We start from the raw sequence: 6,000 nt of genomic DNA, 5'->3' as shown, positions 1-6,000 counted from the left end.
AGGTAACAGAATGGATAAGAAAACAAGATCCATCTATATGCTGTTTACAAGAGAACTACTTTAGACCTAAAGATACCTTCAGATTGAAAATAAGGGGATGGAGAACCATCTTTCATGCTAATGGTCAACAAAAGAAAGCTGGAGTAGCCATACTTATATCAGGCTATGTAGACTTTAAAATAAAGACTGTGGGGCACCTGGGTGGCTCAGTCGGTTGAGCGTCTGACTTCAGCTCAGGTCATGATCTCACGGTCTGTGAGTTCGAGCCCCGCATCGGGCTCTGTGCTGACAGCTCAGAGCCTGGAGCCTGTTTCGGATTCTGTGTCTCCCTCTCTCTGACCCTCCCCTGTTCATGCTCTGTCTCTATCTCAAAAATAAATAAACGTTAAAAAAAATTTTTTTTAAATAAAGATTGTGTCAAGAGATGCAGAAGGGCATTATAGCACAATCAAGGGGTCTATCCACCAAGAAGACCTAACAATTGTAAACATTTATGCACCAAATGTGGCAGCACCCAAATATATAAATCAATTAATCACAAACATAAAGAAACTGATCGATAGTAATACCATAATAGTAGGAGACTTCAATACCCCACTCACAGCAATGGACAGATCATCCAATCAAAAAATCAACAAGGAAACAATGGCTTTGAATGACACCCTGGACCAGATGGACTTAACAGATAGATTCAGAACATTTCATCCTAAAGCAGCAGAATATACATTCTTTTCCAGTGCACATGGAACATTCTCCAGAATAGATCATATACTGGGACACAAATCAGCCCTAAGTAAGTATAAAAAGATCGAGATCATACTGTGCATATTTTCAGACCACAATGCTATGAAACTCAAAATCAACAACAACAACAACAAAAAAATTTGGAAAGGTAACAAATACTTGGAGACTGAAGAACATCCTACTAAAGAATGAATGGGCTAATGAAGCACTTAAGGAGGAAATTAAAAAGTATATGGAAGTCAATGAAAATGATAGCACCACAACCCAAAATCTCTGGGACGCAGCAAAGATGGCCATAAGAGGAAAGTATATAGCAATCCAGGCCTTCCTAAAGAAGGAAGAAAGATCTCAGATACACAACCTAACCTTAGGCCTTAAGGAGCTGGAAAAAGAACAGCAAATAAAACCCACAACAAGCAAAAGACAGGAAATAATAAAGATTACAGCAGAAAATAATGCTATCGAAACCAAAAAAACAGTAGAACAGATCAATGAAACCAGAAGCCAGTTCTTTGAAAGAATTAGCAAAATTGATAAACCACTAGCCAGTTTGATCAAGAAGAAAAAGGAAAGGACCCAAATAAGTAAAATCAACACAACAGAAATAAAAACAATAATAGGAGAATATTATGAGCAATTATATGCCAATAAAATGGGCAATCTGGAAGAAATGGACAAATTCCTAGAAACAAATACACTACCAAAACTGAAACAGGAAGAAATAGAAAACTTGAACCAACCCATAACCAGTAAGGAAATCGAATTAGTAATCAAAAATCTCCCCCAAAACAAGAGTCCAGGGCCAAATGGCTTTCCAGGGGAATTCTACCAAACATTTAAGGAAGAGTTAACACCTATTCTCTTGAAGGTGTTCCAAAAAATAGAAATGGAAGGAAAACTTCCAAACTCTTTCTATGAAGCCAGCATTACCTTGATTCCAAAACCAGACAGAGACCCCACCAAAAAGGAGAACTATAGACCAATTTCCCTGATGAACATGGATGCAAAAATCCTCAACAAGATATTAGCCAACTGGATCCAACAATACATTGAAAAAATTATTCACCACGACCAAGTGGGATTTATACCTGGGAGGCAGGACTGGTTCAATATCTGCAAAACAATCGTTGTGATTCATCACGTCAATAAAAGAAAGGACGAGAACCATATGATCCTCTCAATAGATGCAGAGAAAGCATTTGACAAAACACAGCATCCTTTCTTGATAAAAACCTTCAAGAAAGCAGGGATAGAAGGAGCATACCTCGAGATCATAAAAGCTATATATGAATGACCCAACACTAATATCATCCTCAATGGGGAAAAACTGACAGCTTTCCCCCTAAGGTCAGGAACAAGAAAGGGATGTCCACTCTTGCCACTGTTATTCAACCTAGTATTGGAAGTCTTAGCCTCTGCAATCAGACAACACAAAGAAATAAAAGGCATCCAAATTGGCCAGGAGGAGGTCAAACTTTCATTCTTCACAGATGACATGATACTCTATATGGAAAACCCAGCATATTTCACCAAAAAACTGCTAAAATTGATTCATGAATTCAGCAAAGTTGCAGTATATAAAATCAACGCACACAAATTGGTTGGATTCCTATACACCAACAATAAAGTGAAAGAAAGAGAAATCAAGGAATTGATCCCATTTACAGTTGCAAAAAAACCCATAAAATACCCAGGAATAAATCTAACCAAAGAGGTGAAAAATCTATACACTGAAAACTATAGAAATCTTATGAAAGAAATTGAAGAAGACACCAAAAAAATGGAAAAAGATTCCATGCTCCTGGAGAGGAAGAACAAATATTGTTAAAATGTCAATACTACCCAAAGCAATCTACATATTCAATGCAATCCCAATCAAAGTAACACCAGCATTCTTCACAGAGCTAGAACAAATAATCCTACGATGTGTATGGAACCAGAAAAGACCCTGAATCGCCAAAGCGATCTTGACAAAAAAAAACCAAAGCTGGAAGCATCACAATCTCAGACTTCAAGCTATACTACAAAGCTGTAATCATCAAGACAGTAAGGTACTGGCACAAGAACAGACACTCAGGTCAATGGAACAGAACAGACAACCCAGAAATGGACCCACAAAGTATGGCCAACTAACCTTTGACAAAGCAGGAAAGAATATCCAATGGAATAAAGACAGTCTCTTCAGCAAGTGGTGCTGGGAAAACTGGACAGCGACATGCAGAAGAATGAACCTGGACCACTTTCTTACACCATACACAAAAATAAACTCAAAGTGGATGAAAGACCTCAATGGAAGACAGGAAGCCATCAAAATCCTCAAGGAGAAAGCAGGCAAAAACCTCTTGGATCTTGGCCACAGCAACTTCTTACTCAACACATCTCTGGAGGCAAGGGAAACAAAAGCAAAAATGAACTACGGGACCTCATCAAAATAAAAAGCTTCTGCACAGCGAAGGAAACAATCAGCAAAACGAAAAGGCAACCGACAGAATGTGAGAAGATATTTGCAGATGACATATCAGATAAAGGGTTAGTATCCAAAATCTATAAAGAACTTATTAAACTCAACACCCAAAAAACAAATAATCCAGTGAAGAAATGGACACAAGACATGAATAGACACTTCTCTAAAGAAATCCATATGGCCAACCGACACATGAAAAAATGCTCAACATCACTCATCATCAGGGAAATACAAATCAAAGCCACAATGAGATACCACCTTATACCTGTCAGAATGGCTAACATTAGCAACCCGGGCAACAACAGATGTTGGTGAGGATGCAGAGAAAGAGGATCTCTTTTGCATCATTGGTGGGAATGCAAGCTGGTGCAGCCACTCTGGAAAACAGTATGGAGGTTCCTCAAAAAACTAAAAATAGAACTACCTTACGACCCAGCAATTGCACTACTAGGCATTTATATAAGGGATACAGGTGTGCTGTTTCGAAGGGACACATGCACCCCCATGTTTATAGCAGCACATCAACAATAGCCAAAGTATGGAAAGAGCCCAAATGTCCATCGATGGATGAACGGATAAAGAAGATGTGGTGTATATATATATACAATGGAGTATTACCCGGCAATCAAAAAGAATGAAATCTTGCCATTTGCAACTATGTGGATGGAACTGGAGGGTATTATGCTAAGTGAAATTAGAGAAAGACAAAAATCATATGATTTCACTCATATGAGGGCTTAAAGAGACAAAACAGATGAACATAAGGGAAGGGAAACAAAAATAATGTAAAAACAGGGAGGGGGACAAAACAGAAGAGACTCATAAATAGGGAGAACAAACTGAGGGTTCCTGGAGGGGTTGTGGGAGGGGGGATGGGCTAAATGGGTAAGGGGCATTAAGGAATCTACTCCTGAAATCAGTGTTTCACTATATGCTAACTAATTTGGATGTAAATTTTAAAAAATAAAAAATAAAATCAAAATAAAATAAAAACTTTAAAAATAAATAAATAAAACAATGTTTGTGAAAAGTTTTAAGTCTTAAGAACAGACTAATGAAATCATTCTAAACAAAACAAAACAAAACACAAAACACGGAAAGAGAATATGAAGAATTTTAATTCATAAAGACGAGCTGATATTATTCTCATTTCTAAAAGGAGATACCCTATTTGATGAGTGCTTACTTATAAACCAAATACTCTCTAAACTATCTCGTTTAATTCTCAAAACAACCCTATATTATTATCCCCATTTTTCAGTTGGGGAAACAAAGGCTTAGAGACATTAACTAGCTTGTTCGAGGCCACACAGCTAGTAAGTTTTGGACTTTGGTTTGAACCCAAGACTGCCTTTCAACTCCGTTTTTTCTAGCCATGACTTCTACTGCCTATAAAGGGAATAAAAATGAGATGCAGTAAGCTGTATGTGTTTCAGGGATTTTCTTCTTGTACTTTGCATTTTCTACACGGAGCAACTATGCCATTAATAACCAGGAAAAAAATAACAGTTATTGTTTTTATAAAATGAAACAATAGAAACGGTTCTTTCTTGCCGGAATCCAAAGGAGAAAGGAAATATCCATTTTCATTTATCATGTTTCCCAGAGGGATGTCTATTCAGGGTGAGATGATGCTTCCTTGTGAGGGTCTCCTTTATATGCTGTAGGATTTTAGCACCATCACCCCTGTCCACCCAATGTCCCACAGCAGATATTGCCAGTGCCTTGCCAGCAACCTGTCAGCACCCACCCCTCCAGCCAGTGCCACCAGCTGCAAACACCTGCGACCTTCTGCCTGGTAACTTTCGCTCTGTTTGGAGAACATGTGGCTCAACTCCCCACCTTCCCTGCCTCTCAGATGCAATGACTCTGAAGGCACGTCCTGCTCTCCGAGTCCCCAGCAGGACCCCAGCTCCAGTCACCCCGGTGGTAAGTGGCCTGACACATTGGCTTCCCTACCTTGTTACCTTGAAACACTGAACAGTGTTTTCTGGGATCCCCTCCTAAAAACATGACTTGCCCTCAAATCCTTGTCTCAGCGTCAGCTTCTGGGGACGTCAGGCCAGGGCGGCTCCCCAGGCATGTTGACACTGAAAAAGGTCCTACAACTTCCAAACACCAGGCTCAGAGAGTGCAGTGCTCTTCCAAAATAAGAAACCGTTTAAGTTCCGCACTTGCTCTCTAGTAAAAGACCTCTGGCTCTAAGAAAAGCCCATGGCGATGTCATTTCACAGAGAACTCCCCCCAAAAGTCCTTCAGACACCCCCTTGATGTCTGCTGCTCTCCCATTCTCCAGTAGTTCAACTGAGTCCCTACCTGTGGTTCAAGAAACAGTGATGATTTTCAGTGCAAACTAACCACATGGCTTTGGGCTAAGCACCACTCCAGGAAGGAGATGGTCATAATCACGGTAATGCCAGGAGCTAACGCTTATTGTTTGTCATACACCTGAAACAAGGTAAGACTTTACACAAATTGCTGATTTTGGTTCCCTTAACACGAAGAAATGTGGCTGCTTGGAGGCCAAGAGCACCTAGACACGAATTCAAAGTGGGCCAGTTCATTCAGTCAACAAAGATTTACTGGGAAAAAAATATATATTCACGGAGCACTTACTAAGTTCCAGACAATGTGCTAGGTAGAGGCGTTCAACAGTGGCCAAGTCACATATGTTCCCTTCTCTCAGAAGCCACATTCTAATGGAGTATTGGGTTCAATCAGGATGACTTTGCCCCCCCCCCCAACCCTGACCCCCAGGGACATCTGACAATTTCTGGAGACATTTTTAGTTG

At 39.8% G+C, this 6,000-nt stretch overlaps 1 long non-coding RNA gene across 1 annotated transcript in view; it reads right to left on the bottom strand.

The window, feature by feature from the left end:
• Window positions 1-4,114: 4,114 nt before the first annotated feature.
• The window catches only part of LOC123380422, a 34,085-nt gene continuing 32,199 nt past the window's right edge, over window positions 4,115-6,000 (bottom strand). Inside the window, exon 4 of the long non-coding RNA XR_006586163.1 lies at window positions 4,115-4,944. This is a non-coding gene — a long non-coding RNA (uncharacterized LOC123380422). The remainder of the gene's footprint in view (window positions 4,945-6,000) is intronic.

This window comes from Felis catus, chromosome D1 (genome assembly GCF_018350175.1).
Source record: "Felis catus isolate Fca126 chromosome D1, F.catus_Fca126_mat1.0, whole genome shotgun sequence".
Taxonomy (NCBI): Eukaryota; Metazoa; Chordata; class Mammalia; order Carnivora; family Felidae; genus Felis; species Felis catus.
The sequence above is the reverse complement of the archived record's forward strand: the minus strand, read 5'-3'. Positions and strand labels throughout refer to the sequence as shown.